The following is a 25224-nucleotide window of genomic DNA, read 5'->3' as shown; positions in this document are numbered from 1 at the left end:
AACGTCCAGGACACACTGCATGTGCGAACAGCGAGTAAATTGTTTTGTTTTTTTGGCAACCATGTTATCAGGTTAGAGCAGCCACACTGCTCAGGTACATTGAGAGAAATGGTGGGTCACATTTTTTTTATGTGTGATGCGCACGGTTGTTAGCAAAAATAAGACAGTAAAAATAGTGTTTGTTGATAATTATATCTACATTATACCTCCTTTTACTGGAGTTTCTGTGTCTTAATCTTTCACAAACATACCTGATTCACCTGATTTACTCAATCTTTCCTGTTTTTGTTTAAAAATAAAAGCCCTCTGACAATTGCAACAGTTATTGACGCAAAGCATTTTATTGTGAAATTTTTGCAGGACCATGTTGTTGACAATGCAGGACTTCATTAATGAGTGGAATATGCGCTTATAATTGTGGATATACAGTACTCACAGCAGCAGGCAGCTCTACGGCAGCATCGCAGCAACAATGCTGCCAGTGTGAACACCACGAGCGTGCAAGACGTAGCAGTTCGGTGAGGTTGCTGTCATGTCCTGCTCATGCATGCAGTGTGTCCCTGTAACCTGCTTATGCCCTTACATGTAAACACACCAAAGACTGAGGGTATGTGAGTTAGAGGGAACCAGGAGAGACAAGGCCAGACTTCCTGGGGTTAAATCCTGAATATCCGGTATACCTCTGACAGATCACGGCAGTGGGGGTGGGCAGATGGCTGGAGGTGAGGTGTGAAGTGGTTGGTTGAGAGGTGGGGTGAGCCACGGACCGGATACAGCCTGTAGAGCTGCAGCTCAATCAGTTTGTTGTTCAGTTGGTGGTCTGATCAGCTGGTAATTGCTCTTCAGAGCGAATAGGGATATAATTTATTCATGCGGGAAATCCTACTGGCTGATCCACGTAGGACAGTTTTACACCAAACCTGGTGACCATCAATACCCCTGTGTTTGCACGTCAGGCTGTGCAACAAGCTATTGATCACCTTGTGGTCAAACAATGAGGTGCTTTTACTGCTCCATTTGTTTTTTGAATGAGTGTTACACGCACAAGTCTAACCCTGATCTTGAGGTTATGTGGACAAACGACAGCTCATTTTTGTGATGCTTCAGTTGTATTTGAAACACCTAGATTTGGCTGTCTGGCTCCTCTGTAGACTTCTTGCTTGGCCAAATAAGATTGAGTTTGCAAATGTCTGAATCAGTTGGGCTTAAACAGATATTTCACAGACCTTGTATTAGGTCGCTGGCAGGGTAAAGTCTGTTTAATGTCTCATCCATGTGTGACTAGAGCAGGTAATTTTTGGAGAATTAATGGAGAGCGAGTGGCAGTGTTGATATTTCTGTCATGTGGATTGTGCTAAACTGGAAGAAAACAAACATTTGCGGTGGAAAAAAAGGATAATTTCCAGATACAAAAGTATGATCCATGCCATTTCTTCTGTTGGTATGAGTCAGTGAAAAATCTTCCAGACAAATTCAAGGAACCACAAGAGACTTAATTGTTTAATAATCAAAATTCTGAAATGGCTACATGACTGCACTGTAACTCATGTAATTTCCTGCCTTGTACGTGTTCTATCCAGGGGCCACTGTTCGCCTAAACAAAAAAAGGGTATTTCCGGTATTTTAGAATGCTTCTCCTGTGTGCTACATGTGTGAAAGAGAAACTCCACTTGCCCAGACTTTATATGAGAAAACAGCTTTGGATGACCTGGATCCCTGCTGTGGCACTGCTGTCACCTTTAAAAGCTGATATGTCACTGACTCTTTCATCCAGTAAAGATGCCACCAACAGGGCACATCCACCTTTTTGACTGTAGTTGCATGTTAAGAAACACATCACATTGACTAAACAGACACTATAGACTCCCTAGTTAGCCCTAACTTTCATGCACTATTTTTATGTTGTATATTTGTTTGCATCTTTCATTCACAGCATAAAAATGCTGTAATTTTCAAAATAAGAGTGAAGTAGCTGTGAATAAAAGTATGATGCAAAATCTCAAATGCTTTATATTATCTATCCTCAACAGAAACAATTCTACTGCAGTTCAAAACTGTTAAACTGAAGTATTGAGCTCACAATGACATTTTCATTTTCTGGCAGGCTCACCTTGACATGACTCGATGAACAGCAAACCTCTGGCAGCACCTGCTCGAGGAATGTGTACTTTCTGTCTCAGGGACTCTTTATATCTAGGTAGTCAGATCAGGGAACACTGGCAGCTGGCTGTTCTTGAGCGCACACTGGTGTATGGCTTGCCAAAAACCACAACCACCTCAGAGCGGAGTAGGAAATAATCACTTAAAGGGGTTTTAATTTCCCAAAGTAAGAATGATGTGTTGAATTATGACATTTGATAGAGGAGAAAGACAGAGAATCAGAGAAAAAAAAAAGAAAAAAGACATAATTATTATATGGGTAGGGGGCTAATTACCAACCTCTGAGACTTTCCAGTGTCATTATGGAATAATGAAAATATCACTCAAAACACTATTACAGAAATATAAAATTTTCATTAGACACCCCGAGAGCTTCTCCAGTCATTCCTTTATCACTTTTTACAGCCTGGGACACTCGTTTCATTCTGTTAATATTTAATGACTGATGGAATTATTAGTTGAACCACTAAGCATTCAGCTTTTGGGACATGACTGAATCCAAATGTGAACTGCGATAAAGAAGGCATTTGAACTAAAGGCAGGCTTGTGTGGGAGAGAGAATATTGAATTTCAAAACCAGGGAAGGGATTTTTTTTTGTCAAACATTAGGTGTGAAGCCACACACGACAGATGCAAAAACTGATTTGAAAAATCAATAGGTAGAACAGAATAACAGCCTCCAGCAGACACACGTGGGACTGAAGAAGCCCCATTGTGAAGTGCATTTTACATGCTAATACTGTGAAAAATAAAAGACATTTGATTGAAAGGGAAGTCAGCTCCCTACTGTTTTCTGTGCTGATTTTTCTGTTTTTCAAATCTCAAGAGACACAAAGTTGTTGTTTTTGTCTGTTACCCACAACTGCTTTTGTTTTCTCACAAATATGACCTTGTCACATTCAATCAACTTTTTATACCAGTACTGAATGGCGTGAATGTCAGTCAGAGGTAACATGTAGCAATCAGGAATTTGTTCAGCCAGTGTGCTGCTGCATTTAGTAGTAATAGGCTTATTTAATGTCCACTTCCAAGTCTCAGAGAGAAAAAGAAATAGGTTTTACACAATGACACAAGAGTTACGTGACTTATTAATTCAGCAGTTCAGAGATGAAAAATAATGACTGAAATTAGGGTTATAAGCTGACCTCCAAATATTGTTTTAATCAGGGTTTTGTGTCAAAGGTTAACTGTGCAGGAAGTATATAGAACATGTATCTATTTATAGGTTGATAGGTTCTACACCTGCCTTGAAAATGGCATTGGTTATGACATTTTATCAAAACATCTATCTATATGGTGGATTTTAGATATTATGTTTTATATCTCCAACTTTGACCAAAAACATTTCTTGCTTATTACACCATTGATCAAAGACATTGACCGTAGACATTATATCATTCTAAAACAGATTTGAATGATATCTTTCAAAAATGCACCTACAAAGGTTCATTTGGGATCTTATGAATTAGTGCCCCACAAATGACGAAACATACTTTATGTGAAGTTACAGAAGCTAAATTTAGGCCAGACATGTTACGTATGTTGGGTTTAGGCAAGATACGTTATGTAGATTGTGTTAAGTAAAAGAAACATGGTGATGACATACCTTGAAATTACTTAATGTTCACTTGGTTTCACATGGGACACAAACACTGGTCTCCTGGGGGAAAGTCCTGTATTGTTTGACCAATCAAAGATGCCAAAATACCTACTTAGACATACACTACTTCAGTTTTTTCTCCTATTAGCACATTGCATGATTACAGACTTCTTGATTATGTAGATTATACACAAATTACTGGCTCATGATAGGAATTGAGGTGCATTTGTAGGTATACCTATAAACAGTGCATGAGAACAGCCTGCTCTAAACTAGGGGGAATGGTTAGGGCTTGACTACAGACTATGAAAACACTGATGTCATGGTTTATCAAAATTATTAAAATGGTGATTGTAGGGCTTGCATTTTTATTACCCATGAATATCATATTTTTTTTCCCTCACTGGCACTGAGCACTGCAAACGAATTTAAATCATTAATGCAAAAGCAGCACATGGAAGTTCATAGCAGGGTGGGTTGTGCAAGGATAGCTGACAATGGTAGTAGTCGATGTGAACTTCTGAGTGTCCTGCAACTGTGAGAAGCATACAAAGATGAAAAAAAGTTTAATTTCTTCAAAAACTAAATTTGTGGTATCCTCAACTCATTATGCAGACTGTCCTCTCCAGAACCTCACTTGCAATAATCCTTTTTTCCAAGTCAGCACAGTTAAAATTCTCAACTGTGTGTGTTGAACTTTTGTTCCAATTTCTCTTTAAGTGGCATTGGGAGAGTGAGGAAAAGCCTTTTAAAAATAAGTACACTCGCTTTTGAAAAATTCAACAATGAAATTGGTCTCAGAATACTGGAGAAAGATTGGATAAATTTGTGTGTGTGTGTGTGTGTGTGTGTGTGTGTGTGTGTGTGTGTGTGTGTGTGTGTGTGTGTGTGTGTGTGTGTGTGTGTGTGTGTGTGTGCACCTGACACGGGTGATAGAGAGTAAAAGAGGTCATCTCCTGCTCCTGGCAATCCTCCAGGTTGATCTCAAGGATTAAACGTTAGCAGGTGTGGGCCTATGGGCATGCTTCACAATGTTTGAGTCACTTTACATTCAGCACTAATTAAGAGCTGAGAGGAGGAAGCAGAGTTGGACTTCCCTCTCTCTTTCTTTCTCTCTTACTCAGACAGACACACATGAGCACACTCTCACAGAGTGCATAGTGAATGGAGGATAATTGGTCTGGGCATTCAGAAGACATTGCATCTTGATCGATACGTTAGCTTGTGCAAGATGAGAGCATCAACAGTCTACCTCCGTCTTTTAACTGACAGGCAATCAACTGTCATCTGACTGCCTCAGGATTTAATACTTACCTCAGTTACTTCTGTGGTATTCCAGGTTCTGTTACTTGATGAAGATACTAAAGCTGCACCGATCAATATTTTCATTGTAATATTTTTTGACCTGTTATATTTTATTTGCCTATTTTCAGGTTCATACTTATAGATTATTTGGGTTTCGACTAAGCTTTAATGTTCAAAAATCAATTTCCTCTTCCTGTCTGTGTTGGAACACCTGTTCAATTAAAGCCTCTAAACACAACCAACATGTTCCAGCAGGAATATGACCCTAAAACTGGCAGAAATTAACAACATCAGTGACCATGGTTGGATGTGTACCCAATATTAGCATATAGCTACATGTAGCAGTGTACTTGCAGCTGGAGAATGACTGCGTATAGCTGCACTTTCTACTATAAAATGACACCAATAAAACTACTAAACATAACCAGACATGTTCCAGTGGGAATATGATCCAAAGCTGGGCAGAAATGAACAACAGCAACAAGATTGCATGTTTACCTGACATATTCATATACCTACATGACTGTGGCACTTTCTCTCATTACAAATCTACAATAAAAGCTTTTAAACACAACCAGACATGTTCCAGCAGGAATCTGATATATATATATATATATATATGCTTACCAAATTTTGGTGGAATTTGGCGACCCACTGGATAATTAGCAATCATGCTTTCTAACATTTAACATCACTAACCACTGTTCTGTACAACTGATATGACTCTTTTTTTAATATCTGACTCAAAGCCTTGTTCACCCAGCATTGCTGGTAGACCGAGGAAATTAACTTTTCATTGGCCATCAGGCTAATTGGCTGGTTGATGTGACAGCTCACGAAGCAAGGGTGGAAGGCTGCAAGAATACTTTATTCTCTGCTTCACATACTCCCTGTCTCTCACACACATGGCAAGACACACACAAACACGCAAACTCACACCTACCTCATCCCTGTGACAGCTAAATTGGGATTAACGAGCTTTTAGGGAAAAGCTGCAACAGCAGCTCCCTTTTCTCTTTGTTTTTCTTCCATTGACACCCCCATGCCTGCCTGGCAAGCTGACTGTCTGACTGGCTTGTGCTTGATCTTGCATCAAATAGAAAGGTTTCCTTTTTTTAAACTTGGTACACACCTGCTTGGTAGACACAGCCTGCAGGCTTTTTCCTGGCACAACACTGGTCAACAAACTGAGTTTTGGGATCAGGGTGGATTTTGAAGAAAAAAAGATGAATTGAAATACATACATTTGAGGATAAACAACGACCTCATGGTAAAAAAGAAAAACACTCATACACACATATAAATACAGAACAAAGGGAGCTAAACTTAATGGGCTCTAATATTAATGTGACAGAGCATAGCAGATGGTGGGGCTTTGAGTTGGCGAAGTGAGACTAAGTTGTACTCAGCATGATCTGGTAGTGCCAGTTTCACACCACGCCATATTTTACGGTGAACCGAAGCTGCGCAGCATGCACAAATATTGTGGGAAATATTGGTCTTCCGTACTTTCACACTTAATCCTCATAGACACAGTTTTGTCAAGAAAGGCGAATAATGACAGACTGTCCTTTTGGGTGCCTGTGTGTTGATATGTAAAGGCCCACAGTGGGGGGAGAAGTATAGTAGTAATGTATCTGCAATTACTGTGATTTTATTTTATTTATTTATTTATTTTTGTTTCTCTTGCAAACCATGCCCAACAAAAAGGTATTATAAATGCTGTGTAATACCAGTTGATTAACTGACTAATGTGCACATGAACAGTTCGTTTTCAAAAACCTTCCGGGCGTTTTAATACAGAATATGCTTGCCAGTTTGATTTGGATGTAATTCGCCCTGCTGAGCGATGCCTAATGAGTGATGTCCATTGCGTGTCCTCTATCAGCTAGTCTGAGCTTGTGCTAATTAGCTATCAAGTGCTCATTTATTACCTGTCTGATTATTTTACAGGTTCAATGACTGTGTGATACACTATGAATATGGAATCATTATGGGTTTCAGGTGAGGAGCAGGTGAAACATGACCGTCAGAGCAGCAAAGACAGACAAAAAACTCCAAAACTGACTGGCTCACTGTCTGTCAACGTAATCTCTTAAACACCTATTGTCTACCTCTTAACATTGGTTTTGAATTTGAGGCCATGGGCTGTATGGCATTACTACCTTTACTGCTACTGGTGTATCGTTCTCCTCATGGACCACAAGGCTCTGAACATGCTTTGGCACAGGAAACAAGCCCCTCCATCTGTAAAGATGAGGGGGGACGCTTCAGTCAGAATAAGCTTCAAGCTCAAAGTCACCCCAGGGAGGACCAGACCTCATTCAGATGCTCTTCACAGTCTCAGCAGAACACATGTACCATCGACCCCCTGCACCTGCTGTATGTCTGTGAGGGGTCGACCGCCAAGGATGCCAGAGAAGCTTCTCCTACCATCATTGCAGGCCATGACAGCTCTTGTACAAGTCACATGTGATCCAAAACATGTGCCCACTTTAGGACATGAGAGAATTGCTTGTCAGTCAATGAAAATTATACCAAATGACAAGTGGGAAGTATATATCATTAATTAGAAAATAATGACCAATTCAAACACTCTTTGCATACATGCTTATGGTTGCCAAGACCCTGTGAGCATGTACTTCTCTGTTAAGTATATGTCAGGGAAAATTGTTCAACAATAAAACTGTGACTGAGGCAAAGTTAATACCATCTGTCGTTTCTAGGCAGATCTTAAAAGACATCCTTTAATTAGGAAATAAGATTTTTAATTAATTTGTGTTAAGAAATACTACACAGGGATGTAAACATTCACTATAACAACACAGAAAACATAATACTGTAGACATATTTTTGAATGGAGCAAACCATGTAAGATGGGGATAAAACAATCATGCACAATTGGAAATAGTGCATGTGCAGCTCAATTGCCATACTGTTCCTCACTACCAGAACTTCCTCAGGGTTGGCTTTTCATCAACGCACACAGATGTTTAGTCGAGAGACATAAAGTACTTACCACTGATTTATATTAATGATAAAAGTAAGAGGCAGAATTTTTTTCACTATTTTGGTATACCCCCTTTCATGGGTGGTCTTCACCAAAAAATGTCATACCCCAAAATATGTAAACAAAAAAAGTGAAGCAAAATAAAGAAACGTAGTGGTTGTCTCAGCATGCTCTTTAAAATAGTATGTAAAATAAGCAAACAAACCAACCAACAATAAAAAAATACTGTTTTTCAGGGCTAACATACTTGAAGATATTTACAAAGGGATATTAACATTCCAACATGAGCTCACTATGAATATTTGAAACATAACATTAACTTACTTTATATAGATTGTATCTGAAGACATCACCCACATACTTTGAAAAAAAAACAACAAAAAATCAAAAACAAAAAAAAAACAATAAAAAAAACTCTTATGCCCTCCATCTTCCAGAATTTGGAGGCTTTGGACATTGCTAACATTTCTTCTGATCTGCTGGCTGGCTAGTTGAAGGATTGGAGGGGGTGTAACTCTCTCTTTTTTTTAAATTTCATATATTTTAGAAAATGTTAGTTTTCGGACTATAAAAAGTAGAGTGGTTGAATACTATGTTCAGAAAAAGTGCAGGGGTCCCCTGTGTCCCTGCCCATTTGATACAGAAATTGTTCACAAACCAGTGTTAAAATGGTTTAAACAGACAATGATATATTAGTGACTTAGGGGTAGGTCTTGACTCTGTACTTCATTTTTACACGACTTTTCATTAACATCCCACATCTACGTCAACATTTAACTCCAGTTTGTTGTTGGATTTTATGGCCACCTTTCTCGTGAAAGTAAGTATGCTCCTACATGCACACAGAAAGTGCAGTGCTCAGTATGGACATTGTGTTTACTTGAGTGGGCAGTTTAAAAGCTTTGTGGGATGACTGTGTGTGTGGCAGTAAAGTTAAAAGGTCCAAGCATGAAACAGTGAGCACCTCCTCATTCATATTCTGGTATTTAGAAAAGAGTAATTCCATTAAGACTGGAACACTTCCATCTATCAAGCTTAACAGTAAATCAGCTGCTTTCTTGGTATATATATATATATATATATATATATATATATATATATATATATATATATGTAGTTTTTTTCACCTGAAAGCAGAACTCATGCTCATTAGAACAGGCTAAAAGTAACTTGTTAGTGTTCTCATTAATGGTTGAACCTGTGTCTAAACATAGACGAAAGCTTTCAGAAAAAAGAGTAGTCGTTTTCAGCTAATTGCAGCTCTTATGTAACGTCTTCGTTGCTGAAAGAGAAAGAGAGACACATAATTGCAGGTTAACACCAAGGTGAGATAAGAACATTGAGTGTGAATAAAAAAGTAAATTAGGAGAAAGCGCTACTGTTACTGAGTGACTCAGTGTCATTAAGAGGAAATTATTTGTTCAGGGTGAGGCGATTAGCTTGTGTTAAAAGAAGTTTAAGTCTGGTTTGTGTAACAGTATGTGCAGCATGTGTGTTTAGAGTTCTTTCTTTCAATCATTGCCAGATAGATAAATCACAATTTCTGCCATCTGTTAGCCAGGCTTAGGAAAAAAAGGAGAAAAAAAAACTTAACAGGAATGGTGAGCAAATGAAAAGATGAAGAGGATAGATGGAGAAGAGAGAGATGAAAGCCAGAGAGTGAAAAGAGACATTATGCAGAAAAAAACCCTCCTCTGACTAATGATACGCTTTCAATAAGGACCCAAAAAACACAACTTATTTAAAACTTTACACAAGGTAGTGTTTCAATTTTTTTCATTTTTTTTTTCCTAGTGGAAACCCAGCTCATCTCGGGGAAAGGGACAAGTAAACATTCAAAAGGTCACTATTCATTAGCTGGGAAAATAGCTTGCGAAAACAAAATTGCCTCTTTTTTCACTCTCCCCTCTCATATTCAATGTGTCTCTCTTTCTTCAAAGCTCAGCAGAAATAATGAGCTGATAACAGAGTGTCTGCTTGACACCTGCTGAAGCGCCAAAGAAAAACAGCCGGTTTCGCTGATTCTTTTAAAGGTTTCGTAGAGGAAAATACTTGCCGAGTGTAAGTTATTTCAAACGTGTCAACAGTCAACGGCAATCGGAGTAGATAATGGATGTGAAGTCTTTATTCAGTTAGGTGTTTAATTTGTCATTTAGCACTTGTTCAATATACACTGTAAGTATAGTGAGCATGCACACAAATGTACACACAGCAAAGCATTGGCACAAACACAGACAGCATCTGATCTTGTGTGGTCCATGGTTTTTTAACCTAGCAATCATTGACAGCTGACTCCAGTGTGTAGCCTACAAAGTAAGAGAACCACAGGCTGGACACACACACACACACACACACACACGCGGGCACACACACACACACACACACACACACACACACACACACACACACACACACACACACACACACACACACACACACACACACACACACACACACACACACACACACAACCGCCAGGGACCACCACAGTCATTATGGAGTAGCATCTGTTTGTAAATAAACCACCTCCTCTCCATAACTCTCCCACTGTGCGGGTCATGATATTCACTTCATGCTTCTTCCACAAACCCAAATCCAAACATAGAAATGAGAGCGACCATGGAAACCTCCGTTTTGGTGCCAGAGACTTGAACAAAATAGTAATTTTTTTTATTTAAATACTACATCTGCATTTCACTTAGTCAAAGATCTTTATTTGAGAGTGGCCAGTTTCATTCTCTGTAATTAAGAAACTGCAGTGGTCTTATCTTTGGACACAGTTAGTCCATAAGATGAAAAACATTAATTTATTTTCACTGTAGTGAAATGCCAGAAGAGTATGAAAAGCTTTTATTATTTAACCCTTTGAAACCTGGATCAGCATCAGTTTTCTTTTGTTCTGTGTTCGGACCCCTTTAACAAGCTATCTGACCCTCTGAATCCTCAGCAATTTGGTTTGATTTAGTTTGGTAACATGGGGGAAATAAGCCATGACTAACTTGACAAAAAATGTCCCACCATTTGCAAGAAATTATACAATTTTAACAAATTTTGAAAATTACCAAAAAAGAGGTGATGATTATTAGAAAATTATCCCAAAGATAGGGAAAAATGTCTTGAAAAGTATTCCACACTCTTTGTGTCCATGGCGGTGACATGGTTGGTCGATAATATGAAAATGGGGAAATATAGTCTGTAGTTTGTGCGAGTTTCAGCATGAAAAGCCGTAGTTAGATAGAGTTAAGTTTACCACAATTCATCTAAATATACTACTCACATTTTTTTGATACATAGCTGGCTGAAAATCGGTGGAGTATCTCTTTAACCCTAAACTGAAGTGGGGCAAAGCTTGAGGTGCTGTCTAATACAGATCCTTCCCAAATCTCTCAAGTTAGAAATTTGCCAATGCCACGACCCATTAACTCTAAAAACTGATGCTTCCTGTCCTGATGATAACACACACCTCAGGTTATGCAGAAAAGACGCAGCCAGAAACAGGCAGGAGTTTGACATTGAACCAGCATGGAGCACGGAAGGAGCTTTGAGTCACTCTAACCTGGCCCTAAAACATTGTGAAATGAAAGTTATGTCTTCATATGACTTACAAAGTAAATCTTTAGTGCTTAGATCAGGCTTTAAAAAAATGGAACATGCTGTCATGTTTCCAGGTACAAAAAAGGACTGGCAGGTTTGAAACAGCAAAAGGTAAGCTTTGACAACACAAAGCTGATTACATAAACAGAAAAATAAGCAGGCAACAAAGCTGAAGAGAAGGCTGGAGTGAAACAAAATACCAACTATGGAAATGCTAAAATCATTCTAGGACCAAAACGGGAGTCAAGAAACAGTGCAGGCAACACAGGGAATCACAGGTATTTATACACAGATAACAAAATAACAAGACTCAGCTGGAGTAGGCAGGCAGTGGCATTAAGAAGGCTAACAAAGGATACAATGAAGGTGTGGTAGGTAACACTAGGGAAGTGCAAATGAGACTAACACATGACAGGTGTGCAGAGAAAACTTTTGGAATGGGAAAGGACTAATGAGACTGATACAAAGCAGGTGTGTAAGGAAACAAACAAAGGAAAGAAGTAAAAAAAAACAAACAAAAACAAACAAAATTAAGCAGGAAACCCGTTACCACTTCCATAACTACTGGTTAAATATGAAGCTGCAGTCAGTGATAAGCTATCTTAGCCTTGCATAAAGGTTAGAAAAAGAGGTAAACTGCTAGCCAAGTATAAAGGACAAGTTGTGGCTTTAAGGGGGTTATGTGCTGGACTATTGCTTGGCCAGGCAGAGTGACTTCCTGGAATCTTATGAGGATGCCAACGACCAACGGAGACACCAAAATGTCAAACTATTGCTTTAACCTCAGGTCCTTTTATGTTGCAGCTGTCTATTTTACACTTTTTCTTTCTTTTTTCAGTTTTGGACTATACTTTGATAACCTTGTTACCATAAGAAATTCTGCAACTCTCTTTTGCTTTTTAAAGAAATCATCACCACATTTTGACTTTGAAGATCGTGCCTATGTCTCTTAATCTCTATTCTAAATTATTAAACCTTGCTCTAATGCAGCATTGTATATGAAAATTTAATCATATAACTATAGTATATCATACAGTGCAACACTGTCCTCAGATTCAATGCATGTTTCCCTGTGCTGTAATTCCTTTGCTAGAGTACAGTATGTCCTTACTGTTATTATGAGAGAATCCTCAATGATTATCCATATCACTGTTGATGGTAATCCCTCTTTTGGCAGCGTTCTGAATCATGCTGCTGGCCATATGTCCAGTTGATGGCTGTGTCCAAGCCCTTCTGTCTAGGTGATAGACCAGGCCCAATTAACACTAACAAGTTTGAGACCGAGTAAAGCTACTCATCAGCAGACTGCCGTACATTAATCCTTCGATATTCTGGAAGTTGTTCTTGTCCTTAATCTTGGTTCCACTTTGCCTTTTCCTTTCTCGTGTCTTGGTCTTGCTCAGTGTCCTCTTTAAGACACCTTTTCTTATCTCATTCCTTCTTTTTGCCTGTATATAATTTTACATCACTCTTTGACTTCGCTTTTTCACCCTTCACACATCCTTGTTCCTCTTCTTCCTCTTTGGAATAAGCCTATCCTCATTCCTTCTGCCCTATACCTCTACTATTTATTTCCTTGATGTTGCTTTCAACAGCTTGCACCTGCATACATATTGATCCCTGAAATCACTTTTTTTTCTGTTGCTGCATTATCTCTTCATATCTTTCTTTCCCCCTCACTTTCTGCCTAATAGTTTGTATCTTTTATCAGAAAAAAAGAGAGAGAGATGTAACACAGGTAGAATAAAATAATTAATGGTGAAAGAGATAAAATGAGAACAGGAAATAGCTGTGGATAGTGTCCACAAAAGGCATAAATGCACTACACACACACTCACGCATACTAAATTGAGTGACTGACACTATCTAATGTTCCGCAGCACCCTTTTGTGAATGAATATTGTGTGCACAAGCCACCATGTCAAAGTACTGGTACATGCAATTACAGTCCATGAATAAATTTAAATACATTTGGTCCCAGTTCACCTGTATTCATTTGTTAATTGATGGGTGACCTTTGGGTTGATTGCAGTCTTTAGTTTTACATTTAATCTGCTTGCCTTTTTTATTCTTGACAGTGTCAGTAGGCTGTGTTGTTCATTTTCTTTTCCTCCCATCTATCCCACCACTAGAAACAAAAGGCAAAATAATCAAGGAACAAACCATGCCATTAGCATGTACCATTTACTAACCACCATCACGTCTTCAGTTGCAGCAACCAACGTGTTTGACAGCTATGTGCTCTGTTAAAGTGGCATCCAGCCAGACAATCAGTGCCAAACATGGTTAGTCATGTAGTTGTTAAAAGCCTGAAATTCTAGGCGGGCATAAGATGGACATGATAGAATATATTAAGGCAACTGAAAATGGTATAATCATCTACTTGAATTACATACAGTGTAGTCTAATACAGTTTTCCCCTCTGGCTTTATCAGTAAGAGCTGTGAATTTAAAATGAACTATATGCAACATTCAGAGATGATTAAGAGTCTGGGGAGAATTGTCCACACACAGTTCTCAAGATGGATGTGGCTGAGCCGGTGGCTAGCAGCTAATGATGATAACTTCATAAACAAGCAGAAGTGCTGACATCGATGACGATGTTAATCAGCCCAAATTTGTCTGGTCTGTCACTACTTGCATGACACCAAAAGTCACCTTCTGCGTCCAACCACAGAGCAGCTAAACGCCGTCAGATGAGACGGCCGGAAGGCACTCTGACACACTCTGACAGAACTGGTGGCATGTTATTATAAGCTGGCGAACGCCCAGACGTCACCAAGCGTGCCGCAATGTACACGGCTGTCCATCTCAAGTACATTGAGATGGACAGAACTGGTTGAATGCCCATTATGTCATTGCTCTACTATGTCTTTACATAGCCAGTGTTTGTTGCTATATTAAAATTCTAAAAGTCGCCAACAGTGACTTAAAGTTAACAAGAAATTACGGAGTCTGTTAGCCTATATATGATGTAAAGATGCATTTATTTATGAAATATCTACAGTTTGCAATCTGTCCAAGAAAATGCAACAAAATCAGATAAAAAGATATGAGCTGTGAATGAACTTGTGGCAATGAAATAGGAATTAGCCTTGCAAAATATTTTCGTATGTTGTTGAGGAAATGTAACCACTGTGAAATGTACTGGTTGTTAAACTATGTCACCAGCTGCTAAGTGGCATAAGAAGGGGCTATTTTCCCTTGGTTTCAAAATTGTACATCACTTAGCAGAGCCTTCTTTTTTGTAGCTGTAGCCCCAAGCAGTACGCTCATCATTCACTGAGACTAATGAGCTGTCTTTGCTGATGTAATTTACCTCATTTTGTGCCAGCTCACATGAAAAATTTAACCATTGCCATTAAAAATAGTTATGTTTTAGCCCTCAATTATGTGCATATCTTTGCCACTCAGACACTGTTGATACCGTCAGTCTGTTTAAACCTCAGCTTTCATTTGGGTTTGTTTGTGAGTTGAAAATGCAAAAGGGGATATAGAGCTGTCTGCAAAGATTACCCAGCATCTCAGTGATATGAATATACTCAGGGGGTAATAATTGTTCAAGTGGCACATTTAACTGCAGCAGAATAATCGTCTAGGTCAAGTGAGGGCTTTCATGGATGGTAATCACAATATTCTGCTTGTTAAAATTAACAACAAACCATTTTCATCTTTTTACTCACCCTGCATTGTTTCGTTCTTTTCTTTTTCTCCAATAACAAACAAGAATAATGATCAGATAACATTCTTTAGTAAAACAGACAATTCAGATTAAATAATAGAGGGAGTGGGTCCGTTAATTCTGCATTGCATGTCCATAGTCTGTCATATTTATGTGCTTCTGCTCTCCTGTCTGTTCTACACGTTTTGTTCTAGTTTAATAATGTCTTTTCGGTACATCCTTAACTATCCAAGCACAAACATTTTTGTTTCCATATCAAGAACGCTCACTGATATGAAATTAACCATTTGTAATTTGTAATATATTCATTTAATGAGGGTAAATGTGCATTAATCTACATTTAAACAAATGGGGAGCTAGTTTTCATTGGTAGTCCTTTACCTCATATTAATAGGCATCCTAAAATAGTAATAATAAAATAATACAATGTGAAGATATAACATGCACAATGGTTAAAGACAAACAACATTAAGATTAAAAGGCAAGCAGCCAGTATTGTGACTATTGTCACCTTCTTTCTTTCTTGAATAGTTTAATTTATGTTGATTCTTAATAAGCATTAGGAGGGTTTTTTTTTTTTTTTGGTTAACATTTCAGGAGGAAATAATTGTATACCATTGAAAGGCACTTCATTGCGTAGCCTACACTCTGTCATTTGTTCAAGAAACGCCTCTCTAAAGTGCCTTACACCTTTGAAATTATAGGAATCAAAGGTCCAATTCTGCCCAACACCACTATTCAGTAAGACTTGTTGCTAATTAGCAACAGATACACATCCAGCCAGTGAGCAAGAAAGTGTTCCCCAGGAGAAAGTCAAAGGTAGGCTGAAAAGGTTACCCACCCTATTATTAATTGTTTTGATTCACAGTTTTACTGGCTGTAGAGACGCTAAACTCAGAAATTTTCAATGAGAACACCTGAACTTGATGAGAGAGAGATGGGGAGAGCATTAGGAGTGACATTCAAAAATCATCCTGACTGCATCAACCATTTGAAAAGGGCAATTTAATTAATGATAGCTCAAATTTAACTGTAAATCTCACAACAGTCTGCTGAAATGCCAGCTGTGGTGACAAAAGGAAAATATGTAATGGCATCAATATAGATATAAAGGTTTCAAAACAATGCATTGTAGAATGTCAGGAAATGCACAAGACCTAAGACCTATACAGTAATACATTCCTGTCAAAAGCAAACATTGAATTTGCAATGACATTCTAGGGACGAGCTCTTTTTGTGTCAGCCTTATTTGTCATGGCACTGCTGCCATAAACAACAGTTAAAATGCCACTGTGTAATGCATGGTGATGCAGAATTCATGGACAGGAAGCCAGTTTCAAAGGCACACTGACCCAGAGCAAAATGAGGTCTGCAGCTTGAAGCTTCAGTTTTGTTCTCCTTACCTGGTGAGAAGGCGCAAGAACTTCTGTGGACATAAATTTACCGTTGAGTCATCCATAAAGGCAAGGCCTCAGGCCTCTCAAAACTATTACTTACTTTAGGTTACAGTTCATTACATAAAAAGAAAATAAAGGCAAATCCAGTGCAAAATGCAAGGGGGTTCGGGTAGGGTTAGGTGCAAGAACTGTCTGTTGCACCACAATTACAAACACTGGATTGTGTGTAATATTTCTGTAGTTAAAAAAAAACAAAAAAAACTGTAAGTAATTATATGTTCATATTAGCAGTAACTAAAACATTGTAAAAAGGGGTGGGGAAAGATTAGTTTCAAGCATGTGGCTGTTTGGTTATCTGATCATATCTACCATAAGAAATGCAATGTATAGTTCTCTTACTCTGAAATATACAACCATCTGTTCACCAAAGTGTCTAAAAATAAGTGACGTTGGACAAAATCCATCCTCATGCTCTCTCAGATAGCAGGCCTGCAGTCCCTGCAGGTATCATATCAGACTCATTATCAGATTACTTGCATCCAAAAATGATATAGCATGCTGTTTTGTCTTATCATTAAATTGACAGTTGATTGTTGTCATTCTAAAACTGTGTTTTTAAAAGAGCTTAGGGAGGTGTTAGAAGGGACATAGCAGCATGGAATTGTGATAGAATCCATTAAAAAGTAGATAAATTACACTCGGTTGCCAGTTTAGTATGTCCACCCACTGTGACCAAAACTAACACAGTCTAACACAACACAGCAATGTCCACCCCATTTATTTTACCTTCAGTCTGGTTTTCAGCAGTGACTTAGCCACTAATAGCATTGCTCTGTTTTGTTGCTTTGTCCATGTGTTTAGAGGCATTGTCTTGTTGCATTACTCTACAAGTGGGGGACTATTGCTACACTTTCTACACTGTTCACTCAATATGGATGTGAACACGCTCAAACACCCTCAAAGCTGAAGTCAGCAGTAAAGTCAGCAGTTTAACCTCATTCACTCTTTCATTTCAAAATCCTGTGTGCAGGAGTCCAAAGCCAAAACAATGACAAATGTGTCACTGTCCTACTAATTTTCTGACTGCACTGTACTAGAAACAATGGAGTAACCTGGTGCATTTCCTATAGTGGGACCTCATATTTTATATATTTTAGCTGAGACAGACACACCCAAAGTCTATAACTTTTGTCCTGTCCTTTGAGTATGAACTCATCCATCACTTGAATTTTGACTGTTCAAAAAGCTTCCAGAAATTACAAATAAGAGGGAAAAAATCCTCTGCTTGCTTGTAAAATATAAATGGTAGTGGAGCAAGTGTCAGTGGAGTAAGTTTCTTACAATAGCTGAGATCAGCGGGCAGATTGAAGATTTAAAGTCTGATGTGGACAGAAAGTCACTTTCGAACCCTCTGTGTGATTGGATTCAGGCAACAGTACTTCATTTGAGGCAGGGGACAGATCACTTTTAGGGTAAATGTTAATAAAGTAAACATGTTGTGTCTAATACTTCAAGTCACTGCATACTTCCTGCTTACTAAACATCAGTATGCTATTAGAAAATACAATCCAGGCAGCAAAAAATGAATTCGCCATGGCAAATTAGCTCTTTATACATGTCATTTCCAGGAGACAGGGTGCGGGAAACATACAGCTGGAGGGATAATGCTAAGTCAAGTATAATGCTGGTCACTGGTTGTGTGTGTTGAGCTGCAACCGTGGTTAATCTTAATCTCTAAAATAACTTAATTAATACTGAGTGATGTGACTCATTGGGATGTTTAGGATCCAAAGGTATACAAAGCCCACAGTGGTCAGAAACCTAAATAATCAACTATAGGATAATAAATGACCAAGTTTTACCACGTTCCTCATAAATATTTTTTTAAAAATGCATTAGTTTCAGAGGGTGACATGTTGCGTTTGGTACTGCAGTTATCTTTTAGTCTGTTGGACTAGTTTAACATGCACAGCCACATTCACAGTCTCAGCACAGTCAGCCACACTACTATTCGACATCCCCATTGTGACATATCCATGAATATTTACAGCTCTCACAACAGAGTTCAGCAAAAACAGGAGATTTTATTCGGTGGTTGGACCTGGTGGCTTTGTTACTCTGTGAAGTGCAAGTGCTCAAATAGTGAATTGCATACTGGCTGTGCCTAATGACTGAAGACACAGGATAAGACACAAAGTGCCTTCCTGGCCATACCCATTTGGAAGCTAAAAATCAAATGCATTTTCATTAGAAATAATTTATGGTTTTATCTTTCTGCCACATGTTCTTTCTACTTTTTAAAGTCAGCCTCACTTTTTTCACCCTGAAGTTCAACATGTTATGCAGCTATTTGCTGACAGGGAATACAGAAATTTGCCAGAATTACAAAATATAGTTTAAACTATTTGGAGGTTTTTCCAGTGCCGAGACTTATGCAGCTTTTTTCTGTCTTTTCTCTTTTTTTTTTGTTTTGTTTCTCAAGTGCAGTCTCTGAGAGGGATGCATGCTAGGGTGACACTTACAGTACCATGGCCTTGCATCATTTAACTCATATCTTGTGCAAATGAATTACACGTCAAATCCCCTTTGTCCTCCTTATCTTTACTGTCATTGCTGACTGTGTGCCCCTCAAAATAATAGGGAAGCACAAGATTCTAATAAAAAATGACAGCTTTGCATGTAATCCTGCTCATGGAGCTGAATGAAAAAAAATATGTGTGTGTATATTTGTGTGTTGGCTCAGCACCAATACAACATCACAGCGTGCATTCTCCCGACTCTGGCATCTTCAAGTCTCACTTTTCCATCATTCCATTCACACTCTTCCCTCCTCTAAACACAACTCTTCCCCATCATATTGTCTGCCTCACTTTCAATTCCCTCCACTCTGAATATAAGTAACAAACAAGATTTATGTAACATGTAAACAACATGAACATTTTTTTCTTGCTCCTCTATAGTTGACCATTGGCTCTTAATTTAATATTTGTTTATTTGTTATGGATGTGTATGTGTGTGGTCAGTTCTATAACCATGCCTCTGAAAGCTTTAGCCAGGCAGGTCTCACCTGCCAAAGAGTGTTTCCTGTTGTGGTCCACCTGTTTCCATTCTGCTGGGGTTGGCTTTTGTCTACCTAACCATTCTTCATAACTACATAAATAAAAAAAATTAATGTCCCGGTCAAAATAGGTTTCTGCTGCAAAAATATAAGCCATTCTGCTTGTTTTTTCATTGATTGGTTAATATGTGAGCCATATAGACACAGGTGGTCATATTGGCAGGTAATAATGGAATTATTATATAACTGAGGATGCCATGACCGATGATGGCTGATTGGTCTTCTAAACTGAGGGTGCAGCCTGTAGTTAGGGGGTTGTCCTGTAGTGCAAATTACACTGAAAAGCTTAGCAACACTTTAATTTAGTAGCCACTGAGGTAACCAGAACAAGCTCATCAAACATCACGGTGCAGAAAGACCAGAAAATATGTCAAAAGAACTGCGGCCTGTTTGAAGAGCTGAGGACAAAGGACTTCATGCAAAGGACTTCATGTGACAATATTTACAGCTTTTTTTTAAAAATGAAAATCCTTGGGATCTTTTGATTGGTGGATCCTTACCGTCTTACCAAATAAAAATGTTTGATGCATGGACACATTTTCTAACTTTGGGATTGTTTCAAATCCAGATGTCAGCACTGTTTCAGAAGTAAGGGAGTCAGCAATGGTGTGTGGCATGTCCATGTTGACAGAAGTTTAAACATTTAATGTTCTATTTTGCTATGCGATGCTAAGTAGCTCATAATTAGCCTCAAGTGGGTTTTAAGATAATATTCTGAAAGCCAAGACTGATCAGATGAAAACCCACTGTCCTGGATCCTACCTTGTAATATTAAGCCTTTCATTCACAATTTCAGGAAGGGAGGTGGGCGCTGAGTAAGATCAGACTGTGGCTGACATCTGTTCACTTCTAGCTTGCTATCAGTGTATTTATCATCTGATTTCCCAATAGCCTACAAGTTTCATTTTTGAAAGCCACGACTCTGTTTTTTTTTTTAAATTTAATTAAACAAAACCCCAAACTGGCCTCAAATCGAGATATTGACAGAACAGGTTTATTTAGAAATGGGCCAAACTGAGCAAAACACGGCATCACTTTCTTTTAGCTGCTGCAAGGGAGCTGTGAAAGTGTTTTTGTTTTTTCTTGTTTTGCTGCCATTCTGCTCATGATAATGTGGTATTTCCAAACACAAAGACTGATATGCAGACATTTAAAAAGGCCCAAAATGCAACCTGCCGAGCAACATGGGATTTATTCTAATACATGACATTCTGGGGGTCGTTGACCAAAATCCCTTGCTTCCCCTAACACATTGCATTTTTCTTTATGGAAGGTAAACATGCTTTATTTTAGGTCTAGATTTTTGTATGTCATTCATAAACTCTTTGTCACACATACTTTTAATCTATCAATCCAAAATATTGTGTATTTTTTCCTGAGCTACGCGAAACTATGAGGGATTCTGTAAACTGTTTACAACCAACAAGGGACTAGTAACCTGATAAAGGCTATCTGGCTTTAATCTGTCTTGAATATTAAAACTGATCTTTCTCATCCTTAATGCAAAATGAGACACAGACATCTATATATGTATACCTTTCTATATGCACACCCCCATCTCCATATATGTGGGCAAGAATGCATGTCAACCACCAAGCATCCTGCTGCCAAGAGTGTGACAGAGCATTGCAAGGGCCTGCCACCATGTGCCAAATTAATTACTTGGTCTGAGCTTCAGCCGACATTTTTTTTGTGCAGATTTGGAGAATTATGCACACTTACAGGAACTGTTTGCTTCTCTCAGTCTCCCTGTCTCATTCTGCAGTCAGAGTATTGAAAATAATGATACAGTTGGCAGAGGTTTGTTGGGTTCTAATTAATAATAAAGTACAGTTAAAGCAGCGGGCTAGACAAGGGAAGTGAGGACGGCAAATGGAAACAGAAAGAAGAGGGGGCAAATAAAAGAAACGATGAAGAGTGTAGTAAGTAAGAAAAAGCAATGCAGTTGTGTTTGTGTGTGTGTGTTGGTGTTGTTGTTCTAGCTGTTCTTGGATGTAATCCTCATGTTCAAACACAACAAGGAAAACAACGTCTTTACTTCCAGATATTTGTAGTAAAACAAAAAAAAAACAAACGAGTAAAAAAGACCAACTGTATTTTAACGACCCTATTATGTTGTGCGTCAATTTGCCTGAAATGCTGGTGAACTCCTGTCTTCATTGAAGTAATGTTTGTCCATTTAGGGTTGTAACCTCATGTGTATTTGCCGCCCATAACACAATAGATGTACTATTTTTTGTCTTTTTCAGCGTAATAAGAGGGTTAAATGGACCAAGACACAAGATGTATATAATCAGACCAAACAATCAGACTAGCTTCTGGCCATTAGTCCCAAACAGTGCTGGGAGTCTAATTTATGCAGATATTCTCTGCATGGTACAACTTGACTTGAATAGACACAAGTCACTTTTGCATCTAGGTTCCAGGGGTAGGTGATAACGCATCACAAGAGCCACTCTACTCTAACCACAAAAAATCAATTCCTTATCGCTATTTTATTTCCCACTGTAAACAGCACCTACGCACTGTAGGTGGGATTTTCAGCTAATCACCATAGTGCTGCCGTGTGAGATTGCCTCGGCATCCTCAATACTGAATTCTTTCATTGGCAACCAAGCAGAGGAATGTCTGCACTTTGTCAATTTTAAGGTGTAGTATACATGCTTTATCTCTCTGACCAGTCAGTGGTCCACAGAGTTTTAACTCATCTTTCTTGTATCAGCTCAGCTAGCTTGGAACTTGACTGATTTTGTATCAGAAAAAGTACCATGAACTATTTACAACTTTTGCGAATGGAAAACCAAAAAAGAGCGAGTGGAGCTGAGCAAAGCTGTACCTTGCTGAAAGTGGAAATGTGGCAATAATGGCCCAAATGACAGCAAGGGCAAGGCACTGGGAAACAACAGCAAGCAAACAACAGAATAGGTTGTCTTTGCCTTTTTCCTATAAATGTGACAAAAATGATTTTCTTTCCGACCAACCAGTGCTATGGTTGGTGTAGTTAAGTTTAGGCATCTAAAAAATACGGGGAAAAAAATCATGGCCTTGATAAATAGACATCATACTTGAAAGAGGGAATTTAAGAGATAGAGGTACCATAGACTGTATAAAATAATGGACATAGCTACTATGATGTCGCCCATTGGTGGTGGACTGCTGTTTGAAACCTTGGCATTTTGGCTGTAGCCATCTTGGTTTTTTGGAGCCAGGAGAGACAAAATTTGGATGAGAGGCTAGAGCTGGGGGGGAATGAGGAGTGCTAAAATTTAGAAAACTTTAAGCCTCGATATTAATGTCAACAGTTATGTAAAGAAAACCTCAAAAAACATGGGGGTCTATGGGGATTGGCTCACTTTTGGAGCCAGCCCCAAGAGGCCATTAAAGGAATTGCAGTGTTTTAGACAACTTATCATTGGCTTTATTTTTCAGCCCTAGAGGTTGCTGCTTGGGTGGGAAAGATAAAAAAAGGAAGTTGGCAGGATGTGAAGAAGTAACAGAAACAGCAAGAAGGCTAAAACCCAAACCAGTAAGGCTGTTCATTACAGTTAGTTAAAATATCCTTTAAACATTGTATAAGCACAAAACATTTTCATCTAATTAACACACTTTGAAAACTACTCACCCTGGAGGACAGAAACAACATAAACACACACACACACATACACACAAACACAAAAGGCTGAGCAAGTAAACCTCCTGGAAAATGATCTAACAGACTTTGACTGTGGATACATGAAGAAATTATTAATCACACTAAGTCCATTAGGGTTAAATTATTCATGGTGTAAAATGATTTCCCTATCGTCGGAGGGGCCTGTATGTGTCAAGTGGCCTAAATTAACTACATAACATGACTGAGCTTTATTTCATTTCTCAGTATGAGCTAGAAAAGGGGAAAAAAGAAGGCCCAGCAATAAACTTGTAATCCCTGCTGGATGATGACCTTGTGATGCTAACACTGCAATAGCTGGTGTAGCTTGTGTGTCATGAAATGTAAAGAAACTTTAAAAATATCACAAAGATCTCCAACACCTTTGTTAGTTTCTTGTGCTTTGAGTTTTTCTCATAATAGCATACAAAGAACAAGTTATGACATGAACCTTGTGATACAAACATGAGCTAAACTGAACTGATTTGCCAGTATTATCTGTTTCCTCAACCTTTTCCTAAAAGAAACAAACAAAAAAAGAATGACATTGGTTCTAAGCCTTGGGAGACTCCTTGAAGACTACTGGCGATGGTGAACTGATTCAGGCACAGATTTCCTTTGGCCTTAGCTAACTTGAACTCTTCTGTCTTGTGTTCCTGCACAAGACACCCCTCTGCTTCTTACTTACTTACTGGGCAATATAATTTAATAAAAAACTCAACGTCTCTGTGACCTGCAGAATTTTCCTTTAAGGACATGGTAATAAAACTTCGATCCCACGCATGATCACAACTTTAACCTCAATTATTCAGATATTGTTGGACTTTTCTCAAACACAGCGTCCTTGGCAAATTTTAGTGCACTCTTGGTACATTTCATACAAGAACAGATATTGTTTTTGTCATTTTAAATTGCAGCCTTATATGTGCCATTTTCCTTCTTAGTAGATAACACTGCACTCTATATACTTAAAGTTTGCTTTCTTCCCACTTTCCAATATGTACGCACAAACCTAATCAGATTTGGAGTGACTATATATTTTACCTTTATTCCCATTCATATGTTTCTTTTAATCTGCACTTCAACTCTGTCTTCCTCATCACTCCTCCACACTTCTCCTTGTCAGAAAAATTACCATTTCAAGAACTATGGAATAAATCGTCATTATTTTTGCCTCCTCTCTGAGTTTCTACTTTCTTTAACCGCAAGGTCAAAAACTGTAAAAACCCTTCACAACAGTGGCATTCATACTTAGATGACAGATAGCAGGCAGCAATCTCAGATAATTTTCATCTTTGGTGAGTGACAATGATTAAATCTGACACTGCTGACTTTGGGCTGAATCCCCTCAATTCCAGTGCTTCTCCCGGTGCTTTACATTTGGAAGTGATGTTTTATTGACATCTTATGTGGTCTGCTAAACAGAAGTAACGAAGCAGCTGCCTGAAGGTGTGTGGACCTCTTGACCATGTGGTTACGACCTGAAAAACTATCAGGGAACAATCCTTTTAAAGGAAGAAAAGACTTATGAGTTATCCTCCTTGAGCACTTGTAAATGTGCCCTTTCACAATATACTTAACTCCCAACTGCTATCACCTTCAAGACTATTGTTATTCCATTTTTATCTTCTTAATTCATTGACAAGACAAAAAAGCATTTGATTCGAATGTTTTTGTTTGTTTTTTTTCCCAATATTCTTTTTTTATCA

The sequence above is a fragment of the Plectropomus leopardus genome, chromosome 20 (assembly GCF_026936395.1).
Source record: "Plectropomus leopardus strain MGB_pleo_1.0 chromosome 20, ASM2693639v1, whole genome shotgun sequence".
NCBI lineage: Eukaryota > Metazoa > Chordata > Actinopteri > Perciformes > Serranidae > Plectropomus > Plectropomus leopardus.
The sequence above is the reverse complement of the archived record's forward strand: the minus strand, read 5'-3'. Positions refer to the sequence as shown.